Genomic DNA, 15,021 nt, shown 5'->3' with positions numbered 1-15,021 from the left:
TTTTCATACCCTAAATTTGGCCAATTGCGTGGGTGTGGAAAACTCAGCCAGAAACATTGTTCCTTGTAGTCAGGAAGTGAGTGAATACAAAGCACCAGAAAGGGAAAAGAACAGCAGGTAAAATGAGTGCCTTGCAGGAGACCTCCTCTCATTACTGCAGTGATGATTTGGCTTGTGTGCTTTTGCTTTTGGGTTTTTTTTTCCTTACTTGGAGATAGAACACTTAAAAACAAAATACTACCTTTTTAAAAGTAGAACTAATATTTAACAGCTGCAAAGCAACAGGTTCACACTGGAGTCAGCTTTGTAAGCATAGAAGGAAGGGGGAAAATGTCAAGGGCACAGCAGGTACTGTGGTTTCCTCCTAGCCTGCTCTCACCTGTGTTTAAGGACAGATTTATAGATTGCTCATGCCCAGGTACATACACAAACTGCAGATCCAGTGCTACACACTCGTCTGCATGTGTGTGGATGGGTGACACATGCATGCCATGGCTATTAACACACTTGGCCTTCTGTGAGGCACAGTGAAATCTATCCCTTCCTCTGGCAGTCCTGGAGCTGGAACAACCATGTCCCCGTGGCCACTGTGTATGTAAGTATGAACAGGTACATGTGCTAACATAAACATATATTATTATACACATCAATATGCCATTACACGAACTCACACGTGACTGCGCTGACCTCTGAAACACACAGCCCTGCACATGGCCACAGAGATGTGCCTGAGCTTTGCTTCCCGTCCGAAGATAGCAGGAATGCTGAAAGGCTAAAACCATGCCAGCTCCTCTGATAGCAGCTGCAGTGGCCCAGCCTCTCAAAGACCTTGGAAAAGAAGGTGACAGGAAGACTACTCTGACAGACCTGCTTGCACAGCATGAATGTTGAGGTACTGGCTTTGCACTGCGTATGAATTGCAGTCCTTGGGATACAGGCAGGAGGAGGACACAGCAGGCTGTGTGCACATGCAGAACAGATTGCTGAGCCAACAGACAAAAGGAAAATTCAAGCACTTCCTATGGAAGTGTATGACAGGACACTGGAAAATTTTTAGGCAGGAAAGTCACTGTAGTTTTGTGTTCTGTAAGAACTCAGTTAACACTGAAAGAGTGATCTCCTGGCACTAACGGGTGTTTCTGAATCAGTTCTTCTCAGAATTGCTGAGACTGTGCTGGAAACTTCAGCCCAGGTATTTTATGAACTGAGTCTTTCCAGTGGCTCTCTGGTAACCCAGTCACTCAGTATGGGTCTGGATTTCAACACTGCAACCTCTCTGCTGAAAAGGAGAAGGAAGCTTTCTTCACTTCCCTCGAACCTGCATTTGAAGGAACAGTTGTTCATTTGGATTCTCACTGGTTTCAGTGCAAATCCGGCACACACGGGTAAGCGGGGGCAGAATCAGGACCTGGAGCTTGCTTTGCCCGCTGACGAGTGAAGAGGCAGGCTCCAATTTCTCCCCCCATCTTTCAGAGGGGTACCTTAACTACATATTGCCAAATTAGAGCCTTATTTTCACTGGGGAAGCTGCTCTGAACTTGCTCCCACCAGAATGTTTTAGAAATAAGCCCATAAGAAAGCTCAAATATGCATCTGTATTACAGTGTGAGAGGTGTAAGTGGGAAAGTGGGTCCTGCATCTGTGCTGAAGAGAGGCAGACCTCAGCAGATTAGTTTCCTTGCCTTAGTTTGCCGTTGTTCATTTCTGGTTACTACATCATCAGAGATCAGCTGCTTTCCCCTGCTTTCTTACACCACCTCCACAGCAACACAGCCCCCTGTGTCCCAACAGAGTTACTTTGCAGATACGCTATTTTACAGAACAGCAGAATCTGACCTGGCTTGTTACTGACACAACACTTTCCTATTATTTCCACCATTCCTATGTAATTACAATAGCTCTGTGCTACTGTAAGACATATATTATTGGCTTAATTCTCCTTCTTCTGTAGAATTCTAGGAATATATATGTGTATTCCAGGTATATTCTGAGTTCTAGCCAAAACTTGGCTAGTGCAGTATGTTTATCACACCAGTTACTGCTATAGCATGAGTAATTTCAGGGGGGAGGGAGGCGAGGGAGTAGAAAAAGAAAAAGCTTCTCCAAATCCTTCAGCTTTTCACTTGGACACCGTGAATGAGATATTTAAATACGTTGCCATGGAAACAATCAAAGAGGGGGTCTTTGTGCGTGCGTGTGTGTGTGTGTGTGTGTGTGTGTGTGTGTGTGTGTTTTAGTAATCCCAAAGGGGATATTTAATTGGAATCAACCGCAGCTTTTTAACTGTGTTTTAAATTGGAGAGAAATAAAAAGAAGAAGCTGCCAGAAAAGGAACATTAAATAAAAGGAAAAAGAAAAAAAAACCACATGAAACAAGATGGGGGGGAAGGGAAATCAAAAGAATAAATTTACTGTAACCGGCAAAGGATTCATTAGGGTTACAACAAAGCTCGGTTCAATTTCCCTCCTGTTGACGTTAACAAGTTTGATGTAGGTCCAGCCTGAAAAGCAGTGAGAATGTCTTTCTCTCTCCGCACCTCTGCCTGGTTGTAGGGGACCAAGCAGCTGTCTGTAAATTGCACCACACTGGGGAATAAGGTTTCTTTCCTTTCCTCCTCGCGTTTTTCTTTGTCCAACCACACCTGCATTGAGCAGCTGCCCTAGGAGCCTGCCTCACCACTTCCCACTCATTCCTGCATCTCTGCCCTGCTGGATTCTTGGACATGCCATTTTATTGCAGATGAACCTGAAGATGTTATTTATTACCTTCCCCCAGCTTAAATACATCGGGCTATTACCAGGGTTATTTTTGTCCCCAGCAACAGCCCTTCTGAGCTCATAATTAACTATTATTGTTAGTGTTAGCATTGGAGTTGCTATTTAAGCTAATGGACACTTTTAGTAGAACGAAAGTATATAACCTCACTGTGAATAAACTTAGGCTGGAAATTAGAGAGATTTCTGACCATTGAAAAGACTAATCCTGGACTAATGGCACAGGGAGAGAAAGCCTAACAGTTTTAAGAGAGAATTTGATAAGGCTATGAATGGGATTTTTTCTCAGAGATGAACTGCATGGTCCAGAAGGCCTCTTCTAGTCTCTTACTTCTGTTTCAGTCTTACTGTATTAAAATGAGATGTCAGAGGGTCTGAATTGCAATACACTGTGTATTCAGTCATGCACACACAGAGTAAGAGCCAGTTCCTGACCCTTATGTAAAAAGACAAGATTACATTTGAGATTAATTCTGCATGGATGGAGGTGCCAGTACTCTCACATTAAAGAAGGGGCATTGATCCCAGATGCCAAGATCAGGGTCTAATGTTCTGTTTCAGGCAGAGCCAGCACAAAATTAGCACACAGGACAGACAGTGGCTGGGAGGTGTCCAGAGGCACAGCAAAAGGAAGCAACTTATTCAAGGTCCAGTTTTATTTTTGGATATAGCACATTTTCACCACTCTCTGGAGAGGAACTGGGAGAAAGCTGCGTGATATGACCGCCTTTTCTAAAGGACTTGGTGCTCTTCTGACAGAAAATGTTAAGCCTTTTTGTCATTATTAATAACCACCTATTGGACTCCTCAGTGCAGGGACTGGGAATGCACAGGGAAGTCAGGGAAATCAGAGACTGAGCAGAACCAAATTAATTCAGCTTCAGTCTTGTGGATCCTTGTGGACTGGCTCTGTTATACTGAGAGATCTGTGCAAAGAGACCATGACTGAGACTGAAGTGCACTGTGCTTGGTACTGTCCCAACATGCAATAAGAACAGTCATCAAAGATGAGGCTCAGAGACCTCGGCACATTGTCAGCAGCTGCTTTACCTCATGGACCAGAAATCAGGGCATGCTGAGCTCCCATCAGTTGAAACCATTAGATTTTGGCCATATTCTCCCTTCCTCCTTGTCCATTCCTTGACTGAATATTCCAGTTTTCACCCCACATCAGCTCCTAGCTGTAGCTCAGATGCAGAAACCTCCACTTGGTTCTCTCTCCTTTTCGCCATAAACCAAACCCCTCCTGCCGCTCTCTCCCCCTCCGTTCCTCCCACTCTCTGCAGCTAGCACCTTACTTGAAGAAGAATAGCAAGAAAGAAAATGTATAGCTGTAATAGATTTTCCCCACTGGAGTGTACATTAAATTTAAGGCTTCACTGTGGACACTGAATGGTTGGTCATTAACGCACCTCGAATAAGCAGCATAAAACAATCCTCATAAGTGCTACCATGAAAAATGGTGGCAGAGATCAGAAGTGATCAGAATGCAGACGGGAGCTGCAGCTCTCAGCGTAAAAATGATTAATGAAAAATCCCCAGCATCCTTTCTTTTTGCAAGGGAGGAAGCGAGCGAGCTTGACAAGAACAACCGCTCCTCATGTGAGGAGGATAATAGCAGGAATGATATGTCTACAGGAGATTCCCAAGGCCTTGTGCGCACATAATAAATTGCCCTTGTCACTTTTGGGAAACTTATGAAGAAAGATCACCAAAGCCAGCAAAAGCAATGAGGAAAAAGAACAAAAGATTCAACCCAAGAGAAGCTTTGCCTGGGAGATGCACCGGCTCTGCTCACCCCTTGCTTCCGTTTGCTCAGCAAAGTGTTTTTGAAATGAACAGAAGGAGTTGGGTCCCCAGGCTCATAAAATACCTGTCAGAGTGTGATGGCAGTAAAGCTGGGAATGAGGCTGCATGATGCAAAGCTTCAGCTCTTCAACCCTGTGTTAGAGCAGAGGATGCCACTAAAATACTGGCCTGCACTGCCATATCGGGTGCTCGCAGGCAGGTAGCTAGGTGACTGACAAGGGTGTCTTGGTAGGCAAGGCCTTTGACTCAGGAGGGCTGGCTTTCTTCCTTAATTATATCAAATTTCTTACATGGGTGGTGCAAATCACTTAATCTCTTCATGTCTTAGTTCCCTATCTGTAAAACAGAAATACTGCTTTTCTATTCTCTCTTGGCTACGAATATTCAAATTTTTAGGGGGAGGAACTGTCTCCCACTGTACATGTATAGCACATAGCTCAAGAAGGCCCTGACCTTGTCTGGATCCCATATACGCTGCTGTGTAGCAGTGCATATAAAACGGACATATTAACCTGAAAATAGGAGAGCCAATTGTCATATAAAGCCAGGCCTTTTGACCCTGCTCTGGCTCTCCCTTTAAGCAGGCTATCACTACCAAAATACTAGAAGTGAACCTGTATGTAAGTAAGGATTATATTTATACATAGCCCAGGCAGAGGCTATGGATAATTCTACAGTTCACGTGCACACATATGCGTTACTGAGGGACTGTTCAGACCTGGACAGAGACATTTTTGTCTCACACAGAGAAAAAACATTATTCCCTCCTTTAAGTATGATCTGGACTGGGCACTAGGAAACAGACTGTGCAGAGCAATCCTGTGCTGGCCAGGGGACAGACAAGATGGTCCTAATAGGTCTTTTTCCATCCTGGTTTCTGGGAATTTTCTCCCACCAGTGGCTAAACAGGTGCTAGATGGTAATGGCTTTGGACACGTATTGAGTCACTGGAAGATAGAAATCACAGCAAAATTGGGAGGGTTGTTTCTTCCTCCTGCTCCCTCTCTGCAAAAGGCAGAGGTGCTTTTGAAAGTACAGTACCGCTGCTGGCAGGCAGCTACCGTATGGTCCGCGGTGGGGTGCGGTGCAGCACCAGTTTTTACACAGTCGGGCTGTGGTCAGGAAAGCCTTGTGTTTAAATAATTTGATAAAGATCAGGATGCCACAGTTCAGGGTGTGTACGTGTGTGTGGCTGTGTGTGAAGCTGAAAATCTTTTCTTACTCCGTATCAAGTAGCTGCACAGAGCTGGAGGCAAGGGAGGGGGAACACTGCAAGCAGCACCACGCACCGATTTAGCTTTATCCCTGCGAGTCTGTGTAAGCCCACTGGTGAGGTGAAGAGCGACTCAAAGATTGGGTCTCACTGGGAAATCTGCTTTAATTTCCTGTTCTGCCTCAGGCTTCCATGTGACAGTGTAAATCTCTGAAAGTGAGAAACACGAAGATAGATGGATGTTGCAGTGCTCAACTGGTATTGCCCAACGCACACAGGAACCATCTCACAGAGTGCAAACAGCACAGCTCTAGGCAGCTGCTTGTGCGTATGCAGGCGAGGCACTTTTACAGAGCAGGGGTCCTTTAGGCACTGACTGAAGAGTGAGATAGTTCCCCTTTGTAAGTCACCTGGCAGCACTTAGGAACCTGCAAATGATCTTTGTGGATTTTTCCCTTAGTGTCTCTGCATCACAGTCTCTGTATTTTAATGATGAGGGTGGTAGCTCTTGCTGTTATCCTTCTTCCCCGGGGAATCGTTTGAACACATGCCGCAGGTGGCTCATCCTCCCTTGCTAAGGCACCATCAGCCTCAGCTGTAAGAGTATTCCCATGAATTCCAGGAGTCTTTCTGCTCACCTGCTTCATGAATAACTGTTAAAGACTTCTGGATCTTTGAATTCTGTGTCCAGGGTTAAAGCTGCCCCTTATAGCAAAGCCTGGGGATTTCCTGCTCCTCTGCTGTAAAGAAAAGTGAGTTTCTTCCCTGTGCTTGCTGTCAGGTCTGTCCAGTGAGGCGGTGTCTGCAGTGGAGCCCCAGGGATGCTCCTGTGGGAGCAGCTGTGGTGAGGAGATAAAGGCCCTCAGGAAGGTCTGTTCTCTGGATTTCTGCCATGGCTCTAGGACTGTCTGAGAAAGGAGGGATGGATGATGGTAGGTAAAATTGCCCCTTGGCAGAATGGGAAGGACCGCAGTTGAACAGATGCCACTAGTTCTGTGTTGCTGTTCTACTGAGAAAAATAGAGGGAAATGTTTTTTTCTTAAACACCAACTCTCCTGAGGTCTGTAGGGGGAGATAGCAGTCTGCTGAGGCCAGGTTAGCACTGCTTTCAGTGAGAAGCATGCTGTGGAGCTGGAGGGAGACCTTCATCCCACCTGCTACCTGTTGGCAGAATAAATCAGCTGAGAGCTGCTGCACAGTAGCGACACACGCCTTGCCAGGTTGGCCTCCCCTGGGTGCATTTGTTTACCTGCTGTCACCTCCTATTAGTCCCAGTGCTTTATGGAGGGTGGGCTGTGGCTTCAGCTGCCAGCCCCAGGCTCTGCCAGCTTCTCTCAAGGCATTTTCCTTCCTGCGTGCAGTCCTGGAATAATAGCAGCCAGTAGCAGGGTCATTTATTTGGCCTTTCATGCATCAACGTGATGGACGAGGATACTGATAAACTGCCATCTCTGTGAGAAAGGCTGGTTTTGGTACTTAGCTCTCATATGTGACTGTATGAATTGTCTTTCTGCTCACCTGCTTCATGAATAACTGTTAAAGACTTCTGGATCTTTGAATTCTGTGTCCAGGGTTAAAGCTGCCCCTTATAGCAAAGCCTGGGGATTTCCTGCTCCTCTGCTGTAAAGAAAAGTGAGTTTCTTCCCTGTGCTTGCTGTGAGGTCCGTCCCGTGAGGCAAGGTCTGCAGTGGAGCCCCAGGGAAGCCCCTGTGGGAGCATCAGGGATTCACGTTCCGGCTGCGTCAGATCTTCATGGATTCTGCAGCCCGTTAAGTGCCCAGTCCCTCAGCGTTCCCCAGCTCCCAAGGCACTCCATTCCCGAAAGACTTAGCTGTTGTAACTTCCAGGGCAAGAAATCACACCTCCATGTCCCTCAGGAAAAAGGCAGAGGGGGAAACAGGGAAAGATCTTCATCACTTAAAGAAAAGTTGAGAAAAACAAAGGTAGGGCATGGGGGTGGAGTGCAGGGGCTTGGGGCCTGCTTTTGCTCCAGCTTCCTGCATGACTCTGCACCAGTCACTGTGCAGAAGTCTGTGCTTTAATCTTCTCTTCTGTTCCTCAGCGTATTTTCCATTATTTTGTCTTGTCTGTGCAAGACAGAACTCGGAATAGATTTAGATACCTGCATTCTGTGACTGTACATTTCCTAGTGCCATGGGACACTGATTTCATTTGGGTTTCTAATTTATTTCACAATACTGTGGAATAATTAGAATTATTAAAACCAAAACTGTTCTTTGCTGCCTGTTTCCATTAGGCAAAGCAGCTCAGACTGTCAGGTCTTTGGGGAGGGAGGAAGAGGCTTGTTTTTTACCACCTCCTAGTCTTTTGTCCTTCGTGACCTTTAGTTCTCTTGCTAAAATTAACATTTATACAAAAAACAGAGGTGGAAATTGGTCCCTCTTCCCATTGCATCAAACATTCCTGCAATGGAAAGGTTATTCCTTTCATAGCCTTCCTACATGGCATATCAGATGATATGATCTGCCCTTTCTCAGACTAAATTATCAGCTCTAATGTTTTCCTTCTTTCATTACTATCCTCTCCTTGAAACATGAGTAGTTTCCATGTCGACTGTAACATTACTGTCTCTGCTGGTAGCAGATGGAAAGCCAAGCTGGAGGTACAAGTCATGTTACCATTAACAGCCAGCAGCAAACTGTAATGGTTTCCAGTGTAACCCTTCATGTCATTGAGAGTGCTGTTTCTACACACAGAGGAACTAAGTGTAATGATAAAATCCTGTCTTTAAGATGTTGAAAGTTTTACAGCTGGCTTTGATGGAACTGGGAATTTTTAGTATTTTTACTAGAGTAAATCAAATTACAGCTTTCCTGGGGATAAGCGGGAAATGATTCCCATACTATGAAATTAAGGAGCCCAGTTTTCTGAAGGAGTAGTATTTCTGGCAGTCTAATTTGAAGACATCAGTTTGGGGTCTAATCAGCTGAAGCAAATCAGGCCCAAATAATCTTGAGTACATGCAACAAAAAACAATTCCCATCTGTTGGGAAAACCCAGTGGGCCTACATTTGTTCTAAGAAAATGAACAATTCAGAAATGGCAAAACATTTTTTTGCAGTTTGTTAGCTTAAATTGTTCATTTGGGGTTGACCCCATGTAATTTTTTTTCCCCTACTGACATTTTTCATTTGACAATAAGCCAAAAATTCCTGTGTGCATATGAAGTCCCCACGTGGATTCTGGTCTCAGTTGTTCTGGTTTCATGTGGGTGTTAAGCCATTGACTTCAGGAGCATCCAGCTGGTTAAATTGTAGAGGGGAGACAAAGATCATAGTTGGACTTTCCATTCTCATGAGTAGGGTTAACTTGCTACAGATCCGGAGTGCCTGGGTCCCAGCTTTGCTCAAAATCGGCGGTAGAGACATGTCTCACTTGACACAGCTGTAAAAAGTTGTGGCTGTTTGAGTTAGGGAGCCCTAGAAAGGCTGAATGTGAACTCTAGCCATGCCGCTCTCTTCTGGCCCTTTGGATATTGAAGTTAATATGCCTTAACTGTGTTGAATCACCGAAGCCTGTGACAAGCTGTCACCATTGCTAAGGTCAATCTCACCCAGCTCAGAGATCCTTTCCTCTCTTGTTTCCTTTCTTCTCTACCACCAGCTGCCGTTAGAGAACAAACCCTGAACTTGGAAGGCAAGAGAAGAACTGATTTTGATTCATTTAGCTTGTAAACTTAGTGCATTGCCATTGTTGTATCTTTAGGAGCGCTATAACAGATGTGGGATCTTAAAAGCTCTCTGCATTAGCCATTTCTCCCTCGTACCATATCCTGCTCCCCACAAACCTCCTCATTTCCCATTCAAGGAACCGTGGTGAGCCTTTGTGCTCCGAATGCCCAGCAGTCACCGTTGCGTCTCCATTCCCCAACAAAGAGAAACCTTATCTTTTGATGGACACATACAGCACATTCTCTGTGACATTTAAATCTCCCTTTGTAGCCAACTCAGATATTTTTGCTGTTAAAATAACACCGTACAGCTGGGTGATTTCATTACTGCAAATGTTATTACAGTGAAAGCCTGTTTAAGACATAATGTCACTGAAGGGAAAATGTGATCTAGCAGCAAGTGTGGTCTGGTTGAGGGTGCTGGGATTCATCACAGACTGAAAGAAACCTCTCAAACATCAGACCTGCTAATGGAACAGCTTTTTCCTTCATCAAATCAAACCAGCCACTTCCTCAAAGCCCTAAGGCTAGGAATTACAAAGAAGATTGAAAGGAATTAGGCACCCAACTCTCACTGACTTTGTATTTGAGCTCTTGAACTGTTCTTGCTGCTTTGGAAATTATAGCTGTGCTGCCAGGGTGCTTGGTACCATAGGTGCAGCGAATAGAAATGTATTGTGTTAATAGTAGCTACAGGCCTTAAAAAGGCAATGCTGCTGCCTGTCCATGTTCGTAATGATTAGTTCTTGGTCCAGAAACACTGAAGAGGAGAAATAATCACAGACAGGTCCTGGCCTCTCTGAACGCAGTGCAAATTTGCTAGTGATCTGGCCCCAGTTTCTACCTGGATGCAGAGGTAACTCAAAAAAATCAGATTTTCCCAAAGCAGATTTTCCTGAGGATTTTAGATTTGCAAGAGTGAAGTTTATGAGCTTCTGGAGGCAGAGGTGTCGCACAGATCACCAGCCCTCAGCCGTGGGAGTGTGCAGCTCTGCATGTGTGGCTTTGAGGAGCACTGTGTGGAGGTAGTGGTTAGCTGAAGAGCAAAACTGTGCAGATGGACCTACACTGTGTTCCCAACCCTCTGCCTTTGAGGTACTGGTTTCTACTGTTGATTAGCTCTATTTTGAGGATCACTTTGCTATGCCAGATAGGTGTGCCCTTCATTTTTAAAAGATTAGCCTTTAAAATGTGAGAGTAGCTCAGACTGTCTGCTGATGGGGATGGTGAATGTCTTAGCTCTGCTCCTTTCCAGAGTAGGTGTGGGAAGTTCTCTTCGTTTGACATCTTTCTGAGTGTTTAAACTCAGTGAGTATCAGGTCAACAGCAAACCTCCCACTGGCTTCAAGAAGCTTTGGACTGTGCCCCAGCCTGCTCTGCTAACAAGATGTGACAAGCTGAAGTGAACAGTTAGACAGAAAGCATCAGGATTTCACAGCATATTTTGCCAGCAACTTGTTTTTTTCAGCTGTTTTTTTCTTTCTTTTTTTTCTTTTTTTTTTCCTCCTAGCACTCTAGCAACTCAGCTCTATCCCAGGCTTCTACTGACATTATCAAGACAGCGGATGACAGGCAAAATGTGTCCACAAGCAATTCAGGCTCTCCCCACTAAGTAATCATAAACATTGCGAGTTTGCAACAAAGCAGGCAGCTGTCTTTCTCCCTGGACAAGGGCTGCTTCCTCACAAATTGAGGCTCTGCAGGTTTTACAGCTGTCGGACAATGACTCTGGTGCCTGTTTTCTCCTTCTCTTCTCTCTCTCTTTTTTTTTTTTTTCCTCCTTTTCTTTCTTTTAATGGAAAATATCTCAGCAGTACCAGGACTCAAGCGGCCCCCTCTAGCAGTGAATCGATACAGCCAAGTGACTAGGCTTTAACTTCTCTTCTGACTGATGCTCCTGGAACTGGCACAGAGGGGTTGTGTTACTTGCACATTCTCCTTTCCAAGGGTCTATTACCTTCGATCACATTTCTTATAGGGAAGCACATTTTTATTTTGGGGGTGAGGGGAAGGATTTAATAGCACCAAACTGCAGTCCCAGAGAATGGAGAGGCTGGGGAGGGTGGGCCAGATTTGGGGGAGCTCCTGGGAGGTTAGTAACCTTGAGTTTTGCAGTTTCCTTCCAGACTGCTAGAGCATGTATGGGCCCCAGAAGAAACCTTTATCCTTGGCCTAAATATAGGCAAGAGGAGAGTGAAGATTGCTCTTTATTACTTCTTTGTGTTGATAGAGTCGATCCTGCCTTGGATTGACTTGCTACATGAGCTCTGAGGACTTTTCAGATCTCTTTTCTATGATACTTTCTGAGGTAGCCTGCAACAGATGCCTCCTCTGCAAAGCTGCGGTTAGAGAAGTGCCTGCAACACAGTCTGAGTGGTGGATTTACCTCCCCTCAGCTGGTAATTACTATCCCCTTAGCTGAGCGTGCAATTGCTTCTGGGCTGTTTCATGGGCTGCCATGTAAATCATGCTTTCTCAGATCCCTTTTAGTATGCTGCCGTAATGCTGCTCTTTGACCCTGCGCTACCCCCCTCGACAATGCCACCTTCTTACCCTGACTCTTAGCTTAAAGCAAGCTTAATTTTAACTTGTTATGCTACAGCTATCTGTGCCCTCTGCACTCCCTCCCTCTGCCACCCTCCTTTTCAGTGGGTCTGTCAAGTGGCACATGTTGGATGAAATACATAAATTCTTCCTGTTTATGACTGAGTATAATAAAGTCTGGCGACTGTGTCTTCCAGGTGGCTTTTGGACATGCAGCATTTAGTGCATGAAGTGATTGATCTCTGATCTTTAAAATAGGGCTGTGAAAACCATAGTGAATTTGCATGCATGTCGAGTATAAAGCCAGGAAATAGCAGCTCTGAAACTCTAGCCCCTGCCCTTTATTTCCTTGTGTTGAGTTTTCCATGTTTGACAATGCAGAGTAGTGATTTATGTATAACCAGAGCAGCCTCCAGTGGTTGGATCTGTGAACTCTTCCAAGCTGCCCTTTATCTTCAGCTCACTTGTGGGTTTTGCAGACCCCTAATCCTGATTCCTGCCTGCTCCGAGCTCACTTTAGGAGACAGGAGGAGAGCTGGGAGCAGCGTGTTCCCTGGTTATTCTGCTGGGAGCAGATTCCATCACTAATTGAGCTGAAAACAGCTGCTCCATCCTTGCTGCCGCGGGCATGCTGTGCGCAGCAGTTCTGGACAATAGCTGAGACGTAGGGATGCCGGAGCTGCCTCTGCCAGCATCCCGCCTCCGTTGTAACCCTCTGCAGCAGGGACTTCTGCCAGTCGGGGTACAGCAAATCTGTGTCAGCACTGTCATTAAAAACAATCCAGCCCTACAGGTACTCTCTGCAGCAGTGCCCATGACGAGGGGGAATCTGGGCCCTACCTCTCCTGTGGCTGTGCTCCCACATAATCTTTACTGCGAAGGACCGGATGGCCCTGCTCGGTTATTGGGCTCAGGCATCACAGAGTGACAAAGCTCCTCAGAAAGTGAGGCTGCTGGGCGTCTTCGTGGCTGGTCCTGGCAGCGGGATGCTTCCCAGACAGAGCAGCTTTGAGAGTCACTGCTGGTAGGAGAGAGGGAAGGAGCTGAGATGTGGCTTGGGGAGAGGAGGAAGAAAAGGGCCTCCTGGTGTTTCTTTTGTGTTTGTCTTTTGAATTCTCTCTCCCTGCCTCGGCGATTAGTTCTCAGAATGATTCTTGCTTCTCAGCCCTCCTGGGCAAAACACGTGAGAGAGAATTTTCACCCTGGGGTGATCAAAGGGAGCCGGGGAAACTGAGCAAGACATATGGGAGAGTCGTAGCAAACCCCAAATGGTATTTGTGCCCTCACTGAGCCTGCAGCCCAGTCCCACTGCTCTGAGCTGCTCCTTTAAGGACAGGAGCTTCAGAAGCAATGCACCAAGCTGATAAATCTTACCAGCGAGCAAGGGAGTGAATCAGTCTCTGCTACAGCAATGATGTTTATGGAAAACAGGGAGAGGAGGTGAGGCAGAGAGGTCTGTTGTGTCTGAGAAGCTTCCCTTCTAAAAAGACAGAGTGCTGACACTTCTCCTTGATGAAGCTACCCAGGCATTTCAAAGTGTCTGAGATTTCGTTATCTAAGAAGCAGTCACTGGTTTTGCTGGGAACTTCAGGCTGTTCTACGAAGCATTTTGAGTATTATTGTCATTGGAATAAAAACATATGAACCACTTATTCTCTGTTTAAATGACCAGCAAGTTCCCTTCAAGCGACACTGCCAAAACATTTATCCACCTGATTTTTTTCCATGTAGAATTTTTTTGATTCAGTTTTAACCTTTTTTGATGGGGGTTGGAGACACTTCTGTTTAGAAGCACATTGCAGGCTACCAGGAACGTGCTTCCTTGGTGCAGGGAGAGAAAGGGCCTCTGCTTGTCCACACGGAAGGTGTTTTGCAGAGCTGTGAAAATGCAAACTTACCTTTACATCATTTGCCAGGAGTTGGAGGAGTGCTGCCAGGCAGAAGTGAAAAGTTCAACCTTTCTGCAGGTAAGTGGAATCAAAACCCTTGTTCAGGACAAAGGATGGGCTTTTCCCAATCTGGCACCATCACCCAGCAGAAATACAGCTGGTTCGGTGAGCGAGGTCAGCTTGCTCTGCCAAGGCCTCCTGGGGCATCTCTCCCTCACTGTCATCTGTGCACCCCAGGAGCCTGGGCATGGAGGAGCTGGAGGGGAAAATAAATCGGGTCTCTGGGTGCCACTTCTCACACGTTGAATGAGAGCCAAAGGGTGGGCTTAGCGACTGCTCCTCGCTGCCTGCTGCCTGGGAGCAGAGGCAGCTGCCTGCCGGGTAGGATTTCTCCAGGGCAGAAGCTTTTGGAGCCCATGCTGGGAGGTGGGAAGGTGGCTCCTGGCCAGGCAGCCGGGCTGTATCTGTTAGCTCTGTCTGTCAGTGCCTGGAGGTGGTGTGTGTCCAAAGCCTTTTGAACCCCTGTATGCTCTTAGCCTCTACCACAGCTGCTCTGACAACCTTGTCCTATCATTTAGCTATGCACCAAAGTGGGGGGGGGGGAAAAAACAAGGTCTGTGATCCGCTGAAAGGTGTGAGCTGCTTTGAGGTTATGCTCCTGGGACCTGTGCTGTCGGTGGCCCATGTTGAAAACGCCCAGCTAAACCTCAATGCATATATGTCCTGCGGTGCAGATGGGAGAGGGCGGGTGTCTGGTAACGCTGAGTTCATCCCTGAAGCTTCTGGGGTTGCATCCAGGGCTGGTCGCAGGTTCAGGTGAAAACACAACAGGCAAATTTCACAATTTTTAGTCAAAGAGGAGTGAGGGAGGGAATGCTGTAAATGTCATTTTGGATCTTCGTAGAATATGTTGTTTGGCCTGGAACAGCAGTTTTTGATTCTTCCTCAGTTATTTTTCCCATTGCACACTCCCTTCTGATTTGAGTCAAACTTTTAAATTGAAAGGCAGCACTTCAAGGAGAAAAGGAAAAATTTCTGCCTGGAAGATGTTTAACTGAAATATTTCAGCATTTCTGAAATGAATGGTGTCATTTAGAATA

At 46.0% G+C, this 15,021-nt stretch overlaps 1 protein-coding gene across 3 annotated transcripts in view; it reads left to right on the top strand.

Annotated features, from left to right (window-relative positions):
• DUSP26 (dual specificity phosphatase 26) overlaps nt 1-15,021 on the top strand; it is a 76,315-nt gene that overhangs the window by 56,199 nt on the left and 5,095 nt on the right. For 2 of the 3 annotated variants that reach the window (XM_026122276.2, XM_026122275.2), the window contains exon 5: nt 13,949-13,999. The gene's annotated coding sequence lies outside the window, so the exon portion shown is untranslated. Of the gene's footprint in view, nt 1-13,081; nt 14,000-15,021 lie in introns of those variants that run through there. The other variant, XM_026122278.2, reaches the window with a different exon arrangement.

This window comes from Dromaius novaehollandiae, chromosome 26 (genome assembly GCF_036370855.1).
Source record: "Dromaius novaehollandiae isolate bDroNov1 chromosome 26, bDroNov1.hap1, whole genome shotgun sequence".
NCBI classification, from domain to species: domain Eukaryota; kingdom Metazoa; phylum Chordata; class Aves; order Casuariiformes; family Dromaiidae; genus Dromaius; species Dromaius novaehollandiae.
This window is presented reverse-complemented; position numbering and strand designations above follow the sequence as displayed.